Raw genomic sequence first — 23808 nt, 5'->3', positions numbered from 1 at the left:
ATAATGCAAACACTGCTTTCAAAACTGATAAAAGCACATTCAAATCAGAATGATGGCAAACTTTGCACATTTCTGCAGGAATTATTATAAAATATCGGATATTTATAATGAAATAAAATAATAATTATTACAAACAAAACTAATTGCAATTTCAGCTGAAAGTCTGCCCAGGTAGTTTCTCTTAGTAATATTTTTTTTTTTTTTTTTTTGAGATATAGTCATTTAAATGGTTATTATAAAAACTTGTTTAACACTTTAAATAGCATCCATAATATTCAGTATACAGTATACAACAGTTTCTCGTTGTATCAACACTTGGTGTAGAAGTCACTACTTTTTTATCCCCATTTGGTCATTCTAGTGAAGGTCTGCTAATTCTGGGCCACATTGCGGAAGGTCAGGGGGACCACTATGTTAGTGTCACGCTATACCAGGACAGGAGACCAGAATACAACTTAAACTCAAACTTTATTTATACACGTGTGCAAACCCAAGAATCCCTGGAGGCAACTGAAGGTCAAACTCAAAAGGCAATGAACTTAGAGTCTCTTTGAATGCTCGAACTCAGGAAATGTCTCTGAATACTCGAACTCAGGAAATAATGGATTCCATAGGTGACAGTCTCCGTAGATAATAGTCTTCATAGATGATAGTCTCAGTCTCCGTAGAGCCTTGAAACTTAGATGTAGACTTGTAGATACACTGAACTTGAATGAAGACTCACAGATGCATGGAACATAGATGCAGACTCGGTAGACACTGGAATCATCTCGAGAGAGGAAACATGGAATCTCTCGCCGATGACCTTTGGAACCAGTGTTTAACCACACAAACTCTTGATACGCCGTCGATACGGGGATCCACCCCGTTTGTGCTGACGGTAAACTCTCAACGACACTGGAATCACCCCGAGTGAGGAAACATGGACTCACTCACTGATGATCTTTGGAACCAGTGACAGATAACCAAACTAGACCCAGAACACATCAATACCCAGCAGTGAGTGCATCTGAGGGAGCTGAATATAAAGGCTGGTGATGAGGTAATGATGAGGAGATGGGGTTCAGCTGCGGTGATGAGGGAAGTGTGGATGCAGGTGTGGATCCAGGAGGATGCTGGGAAATGTAGTACGTGACAGGGCCAGGGAAAACCAGGGAAACGGTGACAGTTAGTCTTCATGGGACAGTATCTCCATTTATTCAGTCTATTAAGGAGTCACAACTTGTCTCGTCTCCAACACTAACTGCCCTATTTTTCACTCAAACATGGACCATGGCTTTCATCCTGGCCGTATTCCTGATTCAGATATGGACCTGGTCATAATCCTAGCAATGACACTAACAGATATCCTTGTGTCAATGCTAATCTTAGTCTTGACTCTCTGGCTGTTAGCCCATATTTGCCTCTACTTTCATCAATTATTAAGATTTGTCTGTCCATGGACATGTCTACTGTATGCTTCACACTTTTAATAAAGTCTAAGCCATTTTCAGAGAGCTTCCCCAGACATTTTTCTGGTATATATGTCAAATGTGGAACATCTATCTGTCTATAGTATTGAACCCTTTGTGTGTAATTTATTTCACCTACGTAATTTATTATTTGGTTTGTGTGTTGTGTATTTTGATTATTGCTGTGTCACTGGTTGCTTATTTGATGGTCTAAATACTCCCAAACAGTTATGATAGACAGACCCAACCCTCTCGCTCTGACATTGGTGGGATTTGGCAGCGCTGCTCGGACTAATGGATTAATTAAGGACAGGTGCGGCAGTTTGTATAAGAAGAGACAAGCGAGAAACAAAGGGGGAGCGGGGGCAGAGAGTGAAGGTGTGCAGAGGAACGCATGCACACCGCGAGCTGAGCTTACGGGCAGGAACCCGTATGATGGAGGGAGTGTAATAAAGTAAACTGCAACAGAATAGTCTGGAAGGAAGGATTACAATAGATTTTTTATTGAGAAACAGAATTATTTCAAGTGTGTTGGGGTTTAGACGATTCCTCTTCTCGGACAAAACCTCTCCAGCCTTGGAAAAGAAGGAACAGAGGATGTGGTGGAACATAAAAATGCCAGTGCCAGCTGGTATAAATGAGGACACTGATGCTTCTGTTGAGCCAAGACCGAGGAGGATTCCCTCTTTCTTGCTGGCTCCATTACCAGGAAAAAGGAAGCAAACAAATCCAAAAGGGCAATCCAAATCAAAAAGCAGTCCAGTCCAGATGCAAAAATCCAGAGCAATCCAAATAATCTTATCTAATTAATATAACAAGACTATAATATAGCTAGGCCTACTATAATAACAATATACTATAACTATTCTAACATATAATGTAATAATATACAGCCCTAACACATATATGACACTAATGACAATGATGTTGTCGTTATTGTGTCATTGTGCTTTTCTTTACTTTTTTATCTTGTTGCCTATTTTATTATTGTGAGTAAATTGTTATTAAATAAATTGTATAAATCCAAGAAGTGGTTGCTGTCCTTTTCCTGTCAGTGGAGAAACTAAATGCTGGTATAAATTAAAAACTTCACATTCCGGTGTGACATATATATCAGAGAAGCTTTAGTAGATCTTTTGCAACTTGAGATGGACGAGGACTGTTGCATCAGCAGGATAAAGTTGTACAAAGGGGCCTTGCTCTAAAACTGAAGAAGCATGGATTTGTCACGGTTCATGAATTCACTGTTTTCTTCGTGTCTCGTGTATTTGTTGTTCTGTGTGTGTGGGTGTGTGTGAGTGGGCGTTACCGCTCGGTTCAGCTGATCAGCGCGCCAGCTGCTGCCTATTTACTCAGATATAAATTCTCATCGCACTCTCCTCTCTTTGTCAGATCGTTGTTTGATGTCTCCAGTGTTTGTGTATCCAGTCCAGTCGGAGTTTCAGTTCGTGTCCTCGTTTCCTGTTCCTTGTTCAACTGGTTTTCGTTTTCATCTGGATTCTTCACTGTTTCGTCACCTCATCACTTCAGCACCTGTATCTGACCATCTAGTCCCTGCTTGCCTGTCTGCCTGCCTGCCTGCGATCAATGTTCTACTTCTACTACATTCAATAAAAGAGATTACTTGCATCCTTGCTTCCTGTTTATTGATCGTGACAGGATTGTAATGAGACGTGTGTTCTATGGATGGTTTACCATAAAGAACATCTACTGGAAGAACATCACACTATTCAATGTTGCATTTCAACATATACATTGTTGTGGTTGTCTTTGTTCTACTTTAATTAGCATTAAGACACATACACACAGGAGTTATCGTTGAGGTTGTTTTACTAGTCTACATACACCAGCGGGTGATACCAACTACACCAACTGTATGGGGGTGTCCTGGTCAGAACCATTCACTGCCTATACTACATCCCCCTTCTTAAGCTTTGAACAAAGTATTAATCAGACATAAAGCAAAGTATAAAATATAACCAGTGTATAAAATAAACATTTGCTATGAACAAGCAATAGTAACACTAATCTAGCATACTTAAGCAAGCACATAATCCTTAAACCGTGCTGGTTGTCTGACGATACGTCCGACTCTTGTGCATTCCGGACGTCTCACGCTCCTTTCCTCATCTTGAGGAGGCTCAACTGAAGCAGATTTTGGAACAGTGTCATTGCACAAGTCATTGTCGGTGTACATGGAACAGTCAGGTTGTGAGTCTTGTTTGATTGACCTGTCAGGCCTGAGGTGGCGTCTGTTCCTGCGGTAGACTGTGCCCGATGATGTGACAACATCGTATAAGCGGGGCTCATCTCGGATACTGACAACTGTAGCTGGTTTCCATGTGTTTTTGATTCTCATATATACTCTATCTCCCCCTTTGAAGGCTGGAAGTGGGGCTGCTGTTCTATCGTACCATCTCTTTTGCTGTGATTGAAGATGCTGCAGCGTTTCCTGGATGTGTTTAGGTATAGAAGGATGCAGAACAGCTTTGCTGGCCGGTAAAGTGGAACGTAAGACTCTGCCCATAAGGATCTGGGCTGGGGAGTATTTGAGACCAGTGACAGGAGTGTTGCGGAGAGTCAATAAAGCTAGGTGAGGGTCAGTGCCAGACTGAGCAGCAGCTTTCAGCATAGATTTGATAGTCTTTACGGCTCGCTCTGCCATGCCGTTGGACTGAGGGAAATTTGGGCTGGAGTGTGTGATGTTGAAACCCCAGTCATGAGCAAATCTAGCCATTTCAGCACTGGCAAAGGGTACATGATCTGCAATCAGGATGTCAGGCACACCATGTCTTGCAAACACTGCTTTGAATTGTGCTATCAGTGAGCCTGATGTTTTGTCTGACAGCTGTAGGACTTCTGGATATTTAGAGAAATAGTCCATAATCAGAAGAAATGAACGTCCTTGAAGGTCAATGCAGCTATTTTCTGCCAGGGTCCATTTGGAACTGGATGTGAAATAAGTGGCTCCTTTTGATTTTCAGGACGACTCTCTTGACAGTAACCACAGGCTTCTACCATTTGACGTACGGCTTCAGTGAGTCCTGGCCAGTAGAAGCATGATCTGGCATGTGCTAGAGACCGCTGTATACCCTGATGTGCCGCATGAAGTCGTTTCAGCACTTCTGGTCGCAGTGCACGAGGGATGATGATGCGATCATCTTTCATGAGTAGCTCATCATCTATGCTAATGGTGTGTCTAACTGGCCAATAAGCTTGAGCAGCTAGTGGGACATTTTTCTTTCTGTCCGGCCATCCATGCTCATGTAGCTGCCGTATCAGGTGAAGCTCAGGATCTGACTGTGTGGCTTGTTGGATCTTGTGCATGATGTTACCACAAAGTGATTCTCCATTCACTGCATAGATGACTTTCTCTTCGCTCAGGTCTAGACTCTCTGTTGCATCAGACTGAATGTATGCTCTGGACAGCGTGTCTGCGATATGCATCTGGTTGCCTGGAGTGTAAACAATGTGAATATCATACCGTTGTAGCTGGAGCAGCATTCTTTGAAGGCGTGCTGGTGCTGCGCCTATGGGTTTGGAGAATATCGCCTCAAGTGGTTTGTGATCTGACTGAACTGAACAGGCACACCATAAACATGCTGGTGGAATTTTCTCAGAGCGAACACTATGGCCAGTAGCTCTTTTTCTATCTGGGCATAGTTCTTTTCAGCCGCAGATAGCGCTCTTGAAGCGTATGCAATTGGTTGCTGTTTCTGCATTAGAGCGGCCCCCAAGCCATCTTTTGAGGCATCTGCCTGCACTTCTATAGGCTCCTTTGGGTCAAAATGCCCAAGAACAGGTGCAGTTGCTATGGCTGTTCTGAGTTTTTCCAAGTGCTAACTGCTGTTCAGGATGCCATTGCCAGTCTATATCTTTCCTTAGCAACAGCCTGAGCGGTGCAGTGAGGGTGGCTTCGTTGGGAATGTATTGTGACAGGTAGCGTGTCATACCCAGCAGACGTTGAAGGGCTTTTCTGTCAGTGGGAGGGGAAAATTGCAATATTGCTGAAACCTTGGACTCATCAGGCTTCACTCCCTCAGCGGTGATAACATGGCCTAGGTAAGTAACCTCATTGACCATATACTGCAACTTGTCTATGTTGAATTTCACGTTTAGACTCACCGCTCTGTTCATCACTTTCTCCAGGATGACATCATGCTCTGCTTTGGTGGATGCCGCTATGATCATATCATCAGCCACCATGAAAACACCTTCAATGTCCCCAAAGCTTTCTGAGTTCAAGCGTTGAAATACCTCGCTCGCTGACTTTATGCCAAAAGGCATGCGATGAAAACGATACCTGCCCCACGGCGTGTTGAAAGCACAGAGATCTGCTGACTCCTCATCTAGTTGAATCTGCCAATAGCCGTCCTTCTCATCCAGGATGGTGAACAACTTTTTGCCAGCTAACTTACTCCGTATGTCCTCCAGGGTGGGAATATTGTAGTGCTGGCGGAGTATGGCCCTGTTTAGGTCTCTGGGGTCCAGGCAGACTCTCAGTGCGCCGTTTTTCTTTTCTGTGATGCAGAGACTGCTGACCCATGCAGTAGGTTTAGAGACTTTGCTTATGACACCCCTTTTCTCCAATTCATCCAGTGTCTCTCTGAGTCGGTCATGGACTGCATACGGTATCTTCCTGCAGCCGTGTATTACCGGAGGAACAGAAGGGTCAGTGTGAATATGGTGCAATCCTGGAAACTGGCCCAAACCTTGAAACACTGATGCATAGCGGCTGAGGAGCTCAGTTTTTGTGGCAGGTGATGTTGGTGTGAGAGCGTCTACTCTTCTTATGAGGTCCAACTGCACACATGCCTGTCTCCCCAGTAGGGCTATATCTGACGCTGTAGTCACAAAGAACATCATGTCAGTTGTTTTATTTTTAGACTGCACTTGGAGTTTAACAACACCTTCTGGTTTGATGCGGGTGCCTCCATACGACACAAGCACTGTGTTTGTCTTTTGGATGTTCACAGGAACCTGAAGCTGATCAATGATTTTCATTGGAATGACGTTTGCTTCAGCGCCCGTGTCGAGCTTGAAGTTGACAACTGTGCCTGCCATACTCAGATTTGTGTGCCAGCCTGTCTCTGACGTGTTTGAGTGAACTACAGTACCGACAAACAGAGTGTCTATCCCAGATATCTCTGTATCTATGTCGAGCGCGTCCATTTTGGCTTTTGATTTGCACACAAGTGCAAAGTGGTTCTTTTTGCCACATTTTTTACACACTTCATTGTAGGCAGGGCACTGCCTTGGCACAATTTTTTGAATGTCCTCTAGTTGGCGCTGTCATTTGTTTGTGCACTGCTGGTTTGCTTGATCTCCATTTAGGCTGCTGCCCTTTTTTAGTGATGGCATGCACAAATTGTGTTTCTGATGATGCTGCCATAGCTGTAACTTGTGCCCTCGTGACTTCTTTAGCTCTGCACATGTCAATGGCTTTTGAAAGGGTCAACTCAGATATAGACAGCAATCGTTCACGAAGGCCAGAGTCTGTTATGCTGAATACTATTTTGTCTCGTATCATGAGATCTTCAGTTTCTCCGAATTCGCATGTGCGTGCTTTGTTTCTTAGCTCCGTGAGGAATTTATCTATGCCTGCTTGCTCAGAGAATGTGTGGGCCCAAAACTGATGTCGTTCAAAGACGGTATTCTTTCGCGGAGCACAGTATTTTCGCAGTGCTGCGAGGACTTCTGATAATTTTTTACGTTGTGGATCCTCGTATTCGATCTCGAGCGAATTATAAATGTCTAGCGCCTCTTCTCCTATGCAATGCAGCAGTACAGCGATTTGTCTCGTCTCAGATTTATCCACTAGAGCTGAGGCAGTAAGATACAAATTAAATCTTTGTTCCCACTTACGCCAATTTTCAGCCAAGTTCCCCGTCAGGGACAAAGGTGGCGGCGGATGAAGCATTTCCATCTTGACCGTCACTTTAGCACCTAGGGCTCGCTAGGATAATCCGGCCGTGCTGCTGTTCGTCACTGTTCACCCGCGCCGCGGTGATCTTCAGTCACAACTTGATGCGCGCGGTGTTATTCAGTGGGGTACATCGACTTCTGACACCATGTTGTGGTTGTCTTTGTTCTACTTTAATTAGCATTAAGACACATACACACAGGAGTTATCGTTGAGGTTGTTTTACTAGTCTACATACACCAGCGGGTGATACCAACTACACCAACTGTATGGGGGTGTCCTGGTCAGAACCATTCACTGCCTATACTACATACATGTTTAACATTCTTTTACTTTGAATATAAGGTTGGACTGTTGTAGTGTTTGTCTGAAGATGTAGTTCTGAAAACATTTTCCTGCTTTTCTTCAGGACTCCCAGAAATGTGTGTAGCCTGTGTTCTTAAACCATAGATGTGGCTGCTTTAACTGTTCCAGTGTTATTTATTTAGTGATTTTGTAGGCATTATTTAAAGATTTTTTTTTTCTTTTGCAATCAGAGCTGTCAACTCTCACACATTCAGCGTGAGACTCACGCGACTGACACTTTTCACACTCTCTTACGCCACACATCCATGTTCTCACGCACAGAAAAATCGTGAAGCAAAGATGACACGGAGACTGACAGACTAGACAGAGCAGGTTACTCTAAAAATCTCAGCTCTCAGATTCTGTCAATTTTATTACGAAATTCTACTAGCTGAATTCTACTATTCATCTCTACTAGCTAATAGCCGGCTAGAAAAAAAGAGCCATAGAGAGTATTTTGCTAAATATGTGTAGGGGAGAGGCGGGACGATTGAAACGCGGGACGGATGAAACACTGAGATTTTCTTGAAAACCACTCACGTCATGTACGTCAAATTTCGTCAGCACGTACAGCACGCAATGCCTACCATACCCGCGAAAACATTTCTTCTTTACGTCGTGCCGTTTTGGAGTTAAAGCCGCAAAGCTGTTTTTGAATGCGGTGAGTGAATTCTTTCGTGCGGTACTTTTTTTTGACTGACAAGTTGGATTTATTGTTTCATGTGCCATTGTAATGATAATACGGCAGGTGTATTAGTACTGCAACACACCCTTAAGTGTGCAATATCAGAGTTTTTTAGTTTAAGGGCAAAAGAGGTTTAAATGACAGGATGCGCTGTCGGGACGATTGAAACAGTGTTTCAACCGTCCCGCCCGCGCGTCCTGCCCGTTAAACCTGGTCATAGCCTATACTGTTCATATATTCATATACTGTTTCTAGACTTGTGTTTCTTTTAATGCAAATTAATTTTCAATTACGCAACACATGCTATCTCTGTAATAATCATCAAATCTTCAATCTTCAATCTTCAATAAATTTAATTTATCGTCTTCTGGTTGACCTCGTTTTCTTCATAATAATAGGCTATTCAACTAGCAAACACTCAATATGACTCAAGGAAGAAATGTAAGAAAATTAATTGTAAATGGATTTGTCTGTCTTCGTCAAAATAGCCTGTTAGAAAGATTACAAAATGCGCATAGGCTTATCGCCTATTGTTTATTGGGCGACAGAACAAAAATGGTTAATATGAACCTTTAAATTAAAATAAATTACAAAATATGTTTGTAACAATATGTACATAAGTTACTTGTCAGGTATTGTTCACAAAAATAAGCATTAAATGAATAGTTGCCATTTAAACTGTTATGTTTCATCCGTCCCACCCCTGTGTTTCAACCGTCCCGCACAGGCGGGACGATTGAAACAAAGCACAACTCCCGTTCAAAGTCATATTTTACTTAAATCATTCTATATTTATACCGAATAACACATGATACTAAGAGAACACATATGTGAGTTGTTAATCACAAAAAAATAAAAAATCTATCTGTAACCTTATCTTAGAAAACGACATTTATCTGAAAAGTGTTTCAACTGTCCCGGCTCTCCCCTACTATATTACATATTTATTATATTTTTACTTATATCATTAAATAAAGTTGTTAATATAATTAAAAAATTAAAATAGTTATTTTTAACCTTAAATAATACTACCAGCTGATAAGGCTGTATGTGTACCTAATATTTATCCAAATTAAATAAAATCACAAGAATTTAATTTAATTGAAATCGTGAAATTTGTGTCAAGCAATAAAAAAAAACATAGCTTACCAGAAATTGTACCGTGTAAACATTGTAACGTTGTCACTAAGCCTAATAAAATTCAGTTTAAGTAATTTAAATCTGGTGAATTTTGTAGGTAGTTTAAGACTTAGATTTTAAAAATAAACTGTAAGGGAAAACCAATGTTTTATGCTTAAAAAACCTATTACAATTATGACAGTATGACAATAATATAATAATTGTTATTAATTATAATATTTGTTATAATTGTAAATCATATAATAATTATTATTACGTTATGAGCTCACGATTTTATTAAGTTTTGAGAAAATTATTACATTATGAGCATTTTATTACAATAATAACGTAATACTTATTACATTATGCACTGTTAACCCTTGCTGTAAAATTCTGACAATATTATACCATTTTCCATTAAAACAGTAATATACCGTAGAAAATAAAAGTAGCCTACAGGAATATACTGTGAATTAACAGTGCTCAAAGTCGACACTCAGAGGCTGTTTTCCCAATCACACCCTATACCCTCATTCACTATTCCCTACATTAGTTCACTAATATAGTCCACTTGAATGAAAAGAAGTGAGTGAATTGAGACACTGATGAACACATGATAAGCAGAATCACTGAAGGACAGAGAAACAAGAACAGAAAAAAGAGAAACACAAAAACTACAACTGACTTCCAGCCACACTGAGTGTGAAACCAGTTTACAAACCAGTTTACGATTATTTCTTTCATACATGTACAAAAGTTCTTGTTGAGAATTAACAGAGATTTAGTTATTAATAAAGTTTGTTGTCACCATGATGGAGATCAGTATTTGCTTTAGTTGGTCTCTTGTCCCTGGACTTCTTACCATTCATCTCCCTCTGACTGCTGTAACAGTGAGTTTATAAAACACATTTGTTATGGCAAGAAAAAGTCAAGAGGAAGATGATTTTTATTTTTTTGCGATGATGTCACAATCATCCTGGACATGCCTGATTTTCAGATTTTTCCTGTATATAATCATTGAAATTATAGTTATCTCATATTTAGCATATATCTGTGAATCTACAAAATGAAATCAATATTTCTGTAATCAAGTCTTCTGAAGAATATTGTAATCATATAGTGCATTCAATTTTATTTTATTCCTGCTTGGCTCAGACACACACAGACATCAACAATCAGCATATGAATCTCAACAATGGTGAAAAGTTTCATGTCGCAATGCATGCTGGGTTCCAGGATAATATAAAACTCCCAGCATGCACTGCTGCATGAATAATAATAATAATAAAAAAGAAATATTGCCACCATTGTTGAGATTCATGTGCTAAATTGTGATATCTCGGTGTTTCTAAAACACAGTGTAGGTCTGTTTCTCTGGTTATGCATCATGTGTTTAAAAAAAAAGAGTCATTGTATCTTATTGCTGCGTTTTCACAGTGGTGGTAATGTAACACTTTTGATTGAGGATTAAACTCTGAATAAGTGAGAATGAATTCCTTAGTGAATGAACAGGCAATATGATGATTTTGTCATCATAATCATTATAACCGCAATCATTCATAAACTGTGTGTGTGCACAAGTGTGACTTGCAAAAACACAGCTCAAGCAGCAAAGGAAAAAACTAATGTTTTAGCATCAGCATCCCAACTAAAGCAAGCACTGATCTCTATAACGGTAACTTCAAACCAAACATTTTCAATTAAACATCTCAATAACAACTTCTGTATGACAGAAATAAAGTCATACTGGTTAATAATAAGTGTAATAATGTGTAATGGCTGGAAGTCAGTCGTAGTTATTGTGTTTCTCTATTTTCTGTTCTTGTGTTTCTCTTTTCTTCAGTGATTCTGCTTGCAATCACTTACATATTCCCTTAATTATCTCACTGCATCGTTACTTTTTACTCGTAGTGTGGATTTTCCTGTGGGGTTGAAAGGGTTAACTGTGTAAGATAAAAAAGACACACCCACAAAATGTATTTTAACAGTAATAAACTGTAAGTTATAAAACAGGTTTATACTGGCAACACTGTTGCCAGTAGTTTACTGTAAAATTAATTTTTTGGGTCACCGTTGTGCAGAAGAGTAGAGCCTGTGCTTCAGTCCAGGAGAAGATCTACAAACATTGATGATTTGCTGCATGTTGCTTTATTTAACAGGCAGTGACTGTGTAGTTGCTGATCCAGTGGAAATCTCTTTATGTGCAATAGTTTTTTAGTGGTCTCAAATGAAAGAAGTTCACAGTAATACTTTGCTCACATTATTAATGCATTATAAATTTAAGTTAATACATTTAAATGACAGTTGGTCAATTTAAGGCAGTCGGTTTCTGCAAGTGTAATTAGTTAACTATAAATTTAGTGCATTTTTACAGAAACAAACTAGATTACAGTAAAGAACTGTACAATTAACAGTATTTTACTGGCAACAGTGTTGCCAGTATTTTACTGTAAAAAAACCCGGTTAGGTCTAACAGTGTGTGCAGTTATTACATTATGAGTTGCTACACACGTTAAAATTGTGATTAGTAATTAATTAGTAATTCTTTATAATTTGTCATAATCACCTATTAGTTCTTAATGAGGCTAATCTCATTCAGTAATTATTGATTACCTAATAGGGAATTGTCTCCTAAATTTGATATTACTTACTGATTAGTTAAGCTTGTTTCTATATTAGTTAATAGTTAATTTACTTATTAATGACGGACCATTATTCTAAAGTGTTAAATATCTTTAAAAAACAAGAATGGCATTCTCTAATCATTAGACTTTTTCTGGTTCGGGTTCATGCGCTTGAACATTGAAACTCAGCATCCAGTCACTTTGAAACGAAGTACCAGACCTGCCAAACACAAGGTCATTTGTGCTGGGTTATTAAATATGATCAAGCTGGATCATAAAATGTAACAATAAGTTATTTGACCTGGACAGACCAGTAAAGAACTGACCTGAGATCAGACAGAGAGTGATGATGATGATGATGATGATGATGGCAGCTCTAATTCCAGATTGACTTCAGTCTCAAGGATATTCAAAGAAACAGTCGTGTCAGATAACAGTGATTAACAAACATATGCATATCCTCAATCTGTCTCTCTCACTTCTGCTTCCTTGTTCTCTATAACGGTTCCACCCATCTGCATCTCTAACAGGGCAGGAAAGTGTTGAGATATGAGTGAAAGACATGCAGAGCAATATATGCATACAATCACACGCAATGATGCACATCAGTATAGTACTATAATCACATACAGTAAACAGGGACTTTACACACACTGTAAAACCCAACAAGTTAAGCTAACTCATTTCATTTGAGGAAACTGATTGCCTTAATTAAATTAAGTTTATAAAAAACAATAGTTATGAGTACTCTGAACTTATTTTAATCGAGTCCACTAAAACAATAATACAAAGTCAAATTCAATAAGTTAAGCTAACTTATTACATTTGAGGACACCGATTGCCTTAATTCACTGTAAAACCCAACAAGTTAAGCTAACTCATTTCATTTGAGGAAACCGATTGCCTCAATTCAATTAAGTTTATAAAAACAATAGTTATGAGTACTCTGAACTTATTTCAGTTGAGTTCACTAAAAGTAGATATACATTGCAGTCAATAAATTAAGTGATTAATTAAGTGATTATTGAGCATTAGTGATTAACACCTGCTGTTAACGAGCAGAATCAATGAAGGAAAGAGAAACACAAGAACTACAACTGACTTCCAGCCACAGCCTTAGATGAAATCAACTCAAGATAAAAGATGTTTAAATCTCTAAAGATATCAGCAGAGGAGGATTAAACCACTACACAAACAGCATTACCAGCTTCACTTATTACTAAACAGTTTGACTTTTGTCTTGCGTCTACAGAAGTTGTTATTGAGAATGAACAGAGGGTTAGATGATAATGATTTATTGAGTTTCATTTAAAGACACCATGATAGTGATCCGTGTTTGCTTTAGTTGGGCTCTTGACCCTTGACTTTATAACACCAGTTTTTCCTCTGGCTGCTGTAACTGAGTGTAACTGAGTCCATTGTCCGGGAAGCAGACACACTCTGTCAGTTCAAAGCCAGATTAAAGACACATCTCTTTGACCTAGCATTCACGTAATACATTATAGACTTCTATAATTTAATGTTAGGCTGCATAGATTAGGTCAGCCGGAACCGGGAACACTTCCCATAAATCCTGATGTACTCGTTACATCATGAGAAGAATGGCATCTACGCTAATTTTAGTGTCTGTGTTTATCCCGAGGTTTTCCTGCAGCCTGCCGGATCCAGGCCGTATCCAGATCTGACGAAGGACCTTCACCTGGACCCGATGACAACGCAGTGCTGAAGTGCCAACTAGTCTCTCCCTATGGAGGATCCCTCTACCACTCTACAGATAAGGCGTTGTCGGGAAAATTCGTTTCGCGTTCCTACCCCAAAGCAACAAAATAAAATACAATTCTTTATCAAAATTTATAAGGAAAGACAAGTACTTTGTTTAGGCTTGGCTTGTAGGGAATTCCAAACCTGCGCACATATATTCAAACACACATAACTATAGAACCCATTCTAAATGCGCATGTGAACGCCATCAGCGTTTCTCACAGGTTCGCGTTTAAAGTCTGTGTAGAGGGAATGGTGTCGTCTTAGCGGCCCCTAATTTAAGAACTAATGATCGTTGCGACGGAAGCAAATCAATCAAAACTAACTTTAGATGGAAAAAAACGTAACTCTGCTATAAAGCCAAAACAACCTCTGTTACCTTAAATTATATGCTAATCTCTGTAAAGCTGCTTTGAAACAATCTACATTGTTAAAAGCGCTATATAAATGAAGATGACTTGACTTGACTTTATAAAACACATTTGTTATGGCACATACGCCAAAAGAAAATATGAGCATGTGGTTGTGTTAAGATAATAAAAATCATCATTTAGTGACTTGATTCTCTGATCTTTTCCAGAGCCTAATCTCTGATTAGACAGGTGATGTATTACTTGTATTATTCATTATAATAGAACTGATTCTGCTGTAAGACCCATTGTTGTGACAATCAGATTTTAAAAACCTCTATGGTATTATGTTGACTTACACAGTAATCAAGAATCAGCATATGAATCTCAACAATGGTGACCATTAAAAAATGATTTATGCCGCAATGCATGCTGGGAGCCATGGATAAGTTTTGTATTATGCTAGTACCCAGCATGCATTGCAGCATGAATCATTTTTTAATTGTCACCATTGTTGAGATTCATATGCTGATTCTTGATGTCTGTGTGAGTCTTAGTAATGCAATACTTTTTCTGTGAAACTTTTTGTGCACAACTATTTGTAAAATCCTTCATTTTATCTGATGTCTCAACATGGCTAGCTCTTATGCTGAAGAATCACAGTTTTGAGTGAAACTAATATGTTGCCCTTTTAATCAGAGATCAGACTCTGAATGAAATCAGTGAATCAAGTCACGAAATGATGATTGTCATCATCAGTCCTTCACCATCAACACCCGATCAGACTTTTCCTTGCCTTTTGTGCCATAACAAATATGTTTTATAAACACTCAATTATAGCAGTCAAAGAAAATCTTAAGTGCAAAAGTCAAGGGTCAAGAGCCCAACTAAAGTAAACGCTGATCTCCATCATGGTGACCTTAAATGAAACTCAAATCATCAACTTCTAAACCTTTGCTAATTCTAATAAGAACTTCTGTAGGCGAATGGCAGTAATAAAGTCAAACTGGTTAGTAATAAGTGAAGCTTGTAATGCTGTTTGTGGAGTTGTTTAGTCCTCCTCTGCTGAGATCTTGAGATATTTAATGTCTTCTTTTATCTCCAGTTGATTTTGCTGTGGCTGAAGTCAGTTGTAGTTCTTGTGTTTCTCTTTCCTTCAGTGATTCTGCTTGTTAACAGCAGGTGCTCATCACTAATGCTCAATCATCACTTAATCAATCACTTAATTACACAATTAGCATTCTGGGATCTAGAAATGTTCTATAACTCATTCAGTTTGAGTTCTGTTTCAGTCATTCAAGTTTCGGTAATATTTGAGTGCTGTGAACTCAATTGTATTTATTTTGTCTGTTGGGTGAAAAAAAAAAGATTCTTTACACGATCAGAGTGGTCTGGCAGATTTGTGTCCCAATAAACCTTGATTAATGTAACAGGAATATAAATGTAGGTTATGAGGAGGTGCTGTACAACAATGTTTAAGAAATTAGAACTGGGTCATTTTAATATGAAAAGAGTACAGACTGGGTTACATTAACTACTGGTTTTATTACAAGGCATGCATAAAACGGTATACAATACAAAAGACAAAATAAAAAAGAGTAATACAAATTATGTCCTGGGTATATTCATTTATACATTTATCAGAGCAGGCTACACAACTCCTTGTCCAAGCGCTTGTTCTATCCAGACTGGACTATTATAATGCTCTCCTGACTTGTCTTCCAGCATGTACTGTCAAACCTCTGCAACTGATCCAGATGCTGCAGCAAGAGTGGTCTTTAACGAGCCGAAGAGAGCACACGTCACTCCTCTCCTCATAAACCTGCACTGGTTGCCAGTTGCCGCTCACATCAAATTCAAGTCACTGACGTTTGCCTACAGAACAACCCCTGGCTCTGCTCCCTGTTACCTAAACTCATTACTTCAGACTTACGTGCCATTCAGAAATTTGCGCTCTGCAAGTGAACATCGTCTTGTGGTGCATCATCTCAAAGAGGCACAAAATCTCTTTCTCTGACCTTTACCTGGACTGTTCCCTGCTGGTGGAATGATCTGCCTAACTCAACCAGAGCTGCTGAGTCTGTGGCCATTTTCAAGAAACGGCTGAAGACGCATCTTTTTCGGCAACACTTGATCCATTAATACTTACACAGTCTCTTCTATTCTCTTCTATTCTATTCTATTCTATTCTATTCTAAAAAAAAAAAAGTACATACTGCGTTAGATTAAACTGGGAAGGGTCATAGCACTTGCATATTGTTGTCCTATTGTTAGTTTAACTGCTTCTATTGTTCTCATTTGTAAGTCGCATTGGATAAAAGCGTCTGCTAAATGAATAAATGTAAATGTAAATAAAATGTTTTGTCTACGTGGGGCCTTTCCAAATACCCACACTTACGGTCTTGGCCACTTGAGACAGGAAGTTATTGCGCAAGATTGTCCCATGTCAAAAAAATGCCAAAGCGCACTGCCCTGAACACACACTAAACCCACACTGTCTTTGTGGGATAATCTATGTAGTGGAACTACATAACGCGTACTACATAACTACATAACATAATGTTACATGGTTTAGAGCCCGAGTACTGTTTCTGCCCAGGAGGGGGCATTGTGGAGGAGTTCAATAAATGCGAGGCTTGGAAGAGGCCACAGAAGTGTGTGTGCTTTTTACTCACGCAATAAACAAGAGAATACGACATGGTGTCAGAGTAGGATACTCTAATAAGCTTGCGGAAGTTTTGTTTCGGGGGCAAGTGACGTTTTATTAGTTGGAAGTTGCAAAGTCATGGAACAAGCGGCAGGAGGACAATGCGCTCTAGGTGATGCAGCTGCCGGGGAGAGAGAGACGCCCGCGCCAAGCCCGTGTGCTACGATCAGCATCCAGCCACCTGAGCCATTTAACTTCTCCAAACCTACCGAATGGGAAAGATGGATCCGACGGTTTGAACGTTGCTGTCAGGCCAGTAATCTCCATACTTCCACGCAAGCCAATCAAATAAATACACTCATGTACTGTACTGTATGAGCGATGAAGGGGACGACATTTTGAAGGGGTTGAATTTGACGAACGTAAACAGTGAGTGATAAGACGCAGTGAAGGAGGGTTTTCACGCGTTCTTTGTTGTGAAGAAAAACGTAATTTATGAAAGAGCACGTTTCAACATGAGAAAACAAGGAGAAAACGAACCAGTCGACTCCTTTGTGACTGCACTGTATTCCTTGGATGAGCACTGCAAATATGGGACACTGCACGACGAATTAATCAGAGACAGGTTAGTCGTTGGTTTAAATGATATACGTCTGTCAGAGCGAATGCAGTTAGATAAAGATCTAATGCTGGAAAAGGCCATTGATATGGCGAGACAGACTGAGGCAGTGAAGCAGCAGCAGAGTAACTTATGTGGTGAATGCATTAATGCCAATACGTCTGACTCTGTTGATAGAGTCATAAGTAAAAGCAAGCCATTTCAAAGCAGGCAGAGAGTCAAAAGTGCTCATGGAGCAAAATACAAATTTAAACAGTCACAGTCAAGATGTCACAAGTGTGGAAAAAGCCCATTTCATTCGAAAGCACAGTGCCCTGCTAATACTGTACTCTGTCATGCTTGTGGGAAGAGGGGACATTACCAAAAGGTGCTTGCTTAATCCAGAAAGGTGAATGAGATTCAAGAACAAGACCCTGGCATATTTTTAGGCACTGTGGTTGCAGAGGGTGGCCCCTGGTTGATCGATATTAAAATAAAAGACTGTGAAGTACAGTTCAAAATCGACACAGGCGCTGATGTCACTGTTATGCCAGACCATGTGTTCCACAAGATATTTAAAGAGGGCAACAAACCAGCAGTCCAGAGAGTGACCAAGCCTTTACTTGGACCTGGATGTTCACCACTTAGCGTGATTGGAGTTTCAAACATGCTGTTTCTGAAAGGAGACAAGCACATATTGGAGGATGTGTATGTTGTTAAGAGTCTTCATTCGCCACTGCTAGGTAGACCCGCCATCACCAAACTGGGTCTTGTCACACATGTTGATGGCGTAAGCATTCACACACTACAGGAACGCTATCCAAAGCTGTGCAGTGGGCTAGGACTGTTACAGAGGCCATACACCATTGAACTGAGCCCAGGAGCAGTTCCATTTTCCCTCAAAACTCCATGACGCATCGCTCTTCCACTCATGCCAAAAGTAAAAAATGAACTACAACGCATGGAGCGGATGGGGGTCATAAGCAGGGTGGAAGAACCCACAGAGTGGTGTGCAGGCATTGTCGTGGTGCCTAAAAAGTCAGGTGATCCACGCATTTGTGTTGACTTAACAAAGCTCAACGAATCAGTGCGAAGGGAGAAATTCATAATCCCATCAGATCTTCCTGAGAGGCCCTGGCAAAAGCTAGGGACAGATCTGTTTGTAACAGTTAGCATGCAACTAGACACAGGAGCCTCTTTGTCTTTGATTCCAGAACACATCTATACTGAAAAAATTAAGGACTGTTTATTGAGCCCAACTTCCATTCATCTTGCCTCGTACACTGGAGACAAAATCCCTGTATTTTGGGGAGATCAAGGTTCCAGTCACATATGAGGGGCAACAGTGTTCACTTCCATTGATTGTGGTCAAAGGACACAAACCACCATTGCTGGGACGTGCAAAATGAGTGACTTTAATGCAAAGGCGAGAGTGCAAGAAGGATCTCAACCTATCTATCACAAACCAAGGCCTGTTCCATATGCTCTTAAAGAAGCAGTAGAAAAGGAACTTCCACTGTGGTTGTGCCAAAGAAAGACAAGACAGTTAGGTTGTGTGGCGATTATAAAGTCACAGTGAACAAATGTATTCTTGCAGAGGAATATCCGCTACCTAACGTGGAGGATCTTTTTGCCACATTGGCTGGGGGAAAAGTTTTCAGTAAGATTGATCTGTCTTTTGCATATCAGCAGCTGGAGTCGGATGCTGAATCCGAGCAGTACCTTACCATAAACGCGCACAAAGGCCTGTTTAAGTACCATCGTCTGGCCTATGGAATTTCCACAGCACCTGCAATTTTTTAACACACAATGGTCAAATCCTACAGGGACATCAAAATGTAGTGTGTTTTATGGATGATATTCTGGTCTCTGCGCCATCTCCCGAGGAACATCTGGAAGTACTGGACAAAGTGCTGTCACGACTACAACAACATGGAATAAGAGTGAAGAAATCAAAATGTGAATTCCTCTGTAAGTCTGTGGAATACTTGGGATTCAAGATTGATGAAAAAGGAGTGCATCCAACAGAGAGCAAGGTGGAAGCGATCGTGAAGGCCCCTGATCCAACAAATGTCTCAGAATTACGTCCCTTACGACTTCTGAACTACTATGGGAAGTTTGTAGCAAATCTTTCCACACTGTTGCACCCACTCCACCGACTGTTGCAGGCCAATGTAAATTGGCAATGGTCTTTGCAGTGTGTTTAAGCTTTCAACGCCTGTAAACAGTACCTGTTGTCAAGTAAGTGGTTAGCTCACTATGATCCCAAAAAGCCACTAAGACTCACCTGTGACGCCTCTCCCTATGGCGTTGGCGCAGTTATCTCACATGTGCTACCTTCAGGGGAAGAACACCCCATTGCATTTGCATCAAGGACTCTGACTCCACAGATTGAGAAAGAGGGCCCTAAGCATAGTCTTTGGTGTGAAAAAGTTTCACAAGTATCTGTATGGCAGCAAGTTCCTTTTTTTAATTTTATTATGCAAGTACAAAGAAAAACAGAGAGGTAGGGCAACAAACAACTTGGTCAACCTGGTTTTCCATCCAAGTCCACCCAAGTATTAACCAGTACTAAACAATATCCTCTGTGCAATAGGGGAGAAAAAAAAGAAGAAAAAAAACCACAATGCACATTCCCCTTCACTTTATACATACAGCACACTTTTTTCTTTTCTTTTTTTTTACACACAAGACAAGGGACAGTAGACAAGGCAAACAAGACAAACTATTTAGACACATTCCGGACAAGTTACACACACAGGACAAGTCACACTAACAAAAAAAAAAAAAAAAAAAAAAAACCTAATCAACCAAAGTAATAATAATAATAATAATAATGATGTCTCATTCACACGCCCACGCCCACGCACACACACACACAAATTACACTGGTGGTGCTCCTTGAGTGAACTGTTGAGAGAAAAAAAAAAAGGAAATAATTTAACATTACCATGTTAGATTTACAAACAAATAAAATAAAATATAAAATGAGTTAAGCAGAGCTAGCGTTGGGCTAATTACAGAGCGTCAAATATTGGTTTCCACACAGAGTTGAACTGTTTTTGTTTATTTTTTTGTTTATTTTTGTCCACTGACAGAGTTTTCTCGATGTTTAGGTAATATTTCATTATGGTTTTCCATTTATCCAACCCTGGGGTATCTGTGTTGTTCCAATTTTGTAACAACAGCTTCTTATAAACTAATGAGGAAAATATTAATTGCCATCCCATAGGATATTTCATTTTTGTTACATTTTGGAGTAAGCAGGCTTCTGGTGTAAATACAAATTTCTGCTTACAGATGTTAGAGAGCCATCTCTCAATATCAAACCAGGTTTTCTTTATTTTTTCACAGTACCAAAATGAATGAGTGAGATAGTCACTACTACCCATACTACCACATTTTAAGCAGGTCGGGGGGGGGGGGGGGGATGCATCAAACTTATGAATTTTGTCCCTACAATAATAAATTCTAGTCATTAATTTATATTGAATCAATCTAAGATTTTCGTTGGTTGTGGCTTTATATGTTAGATTTAAGCACTCCTTCCATTTTGTTTTGGCATTGAAGTTTTGGCTCTGTCCCAGCCTTCATATATTTTACTTAGCAGATTACAATTTATTACGACATTATTGAGATACAAGTAATAATAATAACACATACATAACACTTATACTTTTTTTCTTTTTCTTACTTTGTTCCAAAAGGGTCTTTATCTTTTCCGGAACATCATTCACTATATCACAGGTCTCTTACAAGAGGTTCTCTCGTATTGCGTAAGTTGCTTACGCTACGGGTAAAGTCATCTTTTCTCGAGATATGAAGCCAAAAAATTATCCTTAATTTTGTATTTCTTGTCAACGCAGTGCAGCAGCCAGCAGACCTAGAGCAAGCTGTCTAGCATGCTCATTGGCTGCCGCACGGCAACTGCAACAGCCTACCACTGAGCCTCGCATAGCTCGCCAGTGTGGGCGTTGTCACGGTGTGACAAAAATCAGAACGGGACTAAAGTCCTTGTGAATGCAGTGTTATCTAGAGACCTCTAGTGAACACCCGTCTCTCTGCACTGCGAATCTGTTGCCATGGCAGCAAGGCCAATTGCCCGATTGACAGCAGGTGTGGAGTAATTACAGGGAGCGTTGTGAGAGGGACACGTATCTTGATGGGGCTTTAAAACAGAGAGGAAGCAGACTGTGAGCGTGGTTCTCTTCCCGTGAGATACTGTGTTTGTCGACGGGTTGGTCTTTCTATTGAGGCTGGGCTGTGGAGCGGGCAAAGATTGAAGCTGAGAAGTAGAAAGAAGAGAGTGAAGGATTTGTCAGCGAAAACCCAAGGAATATCGTCAGCAGTGGGAAGGACGTAAAGTGATGAGTATTGGATTCGTTGTTTATATGCACTAACACTGAAGTGGTGTTGAGAGTTTGGAAAGTGTGTGGCACGAGTGCATTAGTACACCGAGTGAATTGTTGATCTGTCTCCAACTTTTGCCCTCCCCTTTGCCGAATGTGACAATAGCTGCATCCGTCTTCTGCTTTCTCCGGAGAGAAGTTGAGCCCTTGCAAAAGACGAGATTTGATCCGGTGGGAGAAAGACCGGTGGGTGAGTGCTGGCCCGAATGCACGGTGTACGAGTGGAGATGTAGTGCCTGAAGTGACGATTCACAAGGTTTGTGTTATGGAGTGAAGTTTATTGTGTGGAGAAGTAATAGTAGTCTGCTGTGCACTCTCCCCCTACAGTCTTTCACCCGCTGTCTCCAAGGAAGGGCTTCCGATACATCAAGCGCCCAACTTACTACTTCGAGACAACCCGGCTTGTCAATGTTGAATGTTTCATATACTGTTGAACAGTTAAACCTTGCTGTATTGTTACAGTGCACAACCAAAGTGGAGCGTTTCGCTTAAAGTGTCCTCTCCGCCTGGTGGACTCCACACGCCTCTATTGAAAGCCTTTGCCCTGTTCAGAAAGAAAGAAGGTATTTCAGCTGAATGTTTCATATACCGTTGAACAGTTAAACCCTGCTACATTGTTACAGTGTACAGCCGAAGAGGAGCGTCTCGCTCAAAGTGTCCTCCCCGCCTGGTGGTCTCCACACGTCCTAATTGGAAGCCTCTGCCCTGTTTAGAAAGGAAGAAGGTATTTCAGCTGAATGTTTCATATACCGTTGAACAGTTAAACCCTGCTACATTGTTACAGTGTACAGCCGAAGTGGAGCGTCTCGCTCAAAGTGTCCTCCCCGCCTGGTGGTCTCCATATGTTCTAATTGGAAGCCTCTGCCCTGTTCAGAAAGAAAGAAGGTATTTCAGCTGAATGTTTCATGTACCGTTGAACAGTTAAACCCTGCTACATTGTTACAGTGTGCAGCCGAAGTGGAGCGTCTCGCTCAAAGTGTCCTCCCCGCCTGGTGGTCTCCACACGTCCTAATTGGAAGCCTCTGCCCTGTCCAGAAAGAGAGAAGGTATTTCAGCTGAATGTTTCATATACTGTTGAACAGTTAAATCCTGCTACATTGTTACAGTGTACAGCCGAAGTGGAGCGTCTCGTTCAAAGTGTCCTCCCCGCCTGGTGGTCTCCACACGCTCCTATTGAAAGCCTCTGCTCTGTCCAGAAAGAGAGAAGGTATTTCAGCTGAATGTTTCATATACTGTTGAACAGTTAAATCCTGCTACATTGTTACAGTGTACAGCCGAAGTGGAGTGTCTCGTTCAAAGTGTCCTCCCCGCCTGGTGGTCTCCACACGCCCCTATCGAAAGCCTCTGCCCTGTTCAGAAAGAGAGAAGGTATTTCAGCTGAATGTTTCATATACTGTTGAACAGTTAAATTCTGCTACATTGTTACAGTGTACAGCTGAAGTGGAGCGTCTCGTTCAAAGTGTCCTCCCCGCCTGGTGGTCTCCACACGCCCCTATCGAAAGCCTCTGCCCTGTTCAGAAAGGGAGAAGGTATTACAGCTGAGCGCTTCGTATACTGTTGAACAGTTAAACCCTTGCTGTATCGTCACAGTGCGCAGCTGAAGTAGAGCGTCTCGCTCGAAGTGTTCTTCCTGCCGGTGGTCTCCACATGCCCTCGCCGCAAGCCTTTGCCCCTTTTCGGAGAGGAAGGTATTATATCTGAACGCCTCATGTACTGTTAATAGTTAAAGTCTGCTGTATCGTTGCAGTGTACAGCCGAAGGGGCGCCCCCGTCCAAAAGGGTAATTCCACCTGAGTATCTTCACCTGTTGGTGTCAGCTAACTGTGTCGTTCCAGGGAATAGCCGTAGTACGTGCCTTGATTGAAGTGTCCTCCTGCTGTCTAAAGGTCTCCTTAC

At 40.7% G+C, this 23808-nt stretch overlaps 1 protein-coding gene across 2 annotated transcripts in view; it reads right to left on the bottom strand.

The window, feature by feature from the left end:
- Nucleotides 1-20785, bottom strand: part of LOC311072839 (general transcription factor II-I repeat domain-containing protein 2A-like) — a 30451-nt gene extending 9666 nt beyond the window's left edge. Inside the window, exons 1-3 of one of the 2 annotated variants that reach the window (XM_084098142.1) lie at nucleotides 19791-20785; nucleotides 12474-12670; nucleotides 11595-12367 (exon numbers count right to left, since the gene is read on the bottom strand). The gene's annotated coding sequence lies outside the window, so the exon portion shown is untranslated. The remainder of the gene's footprint in view (nucleotides 1-11594; nucleotides 12368-12473; nucleotides 12671-19790) is intronic. The other variant, XM_084098141.1, reaches the window with a different exon arrangement.
- Nucleotides 20786-23808: the final 3023 nt, after the last annotated feature.

This window comes from Abramis brama, assembly GCF_963993115.1.
Source record: "Abramis brama genome assembly, chromosome: 22".
Taxonomy (NCBI): domain Eukaryota; kingdom Metazoa; phylum Chordata; class Actinopteri; order Cypriniformes; family Leuciscidae; genus Abramis; species Abramis brama.
The sequence above is the reverse complement of the archived record's forward strand: the minus strand, read 5'-3'. Positions and strand labels throughout refer to the sequence as shown.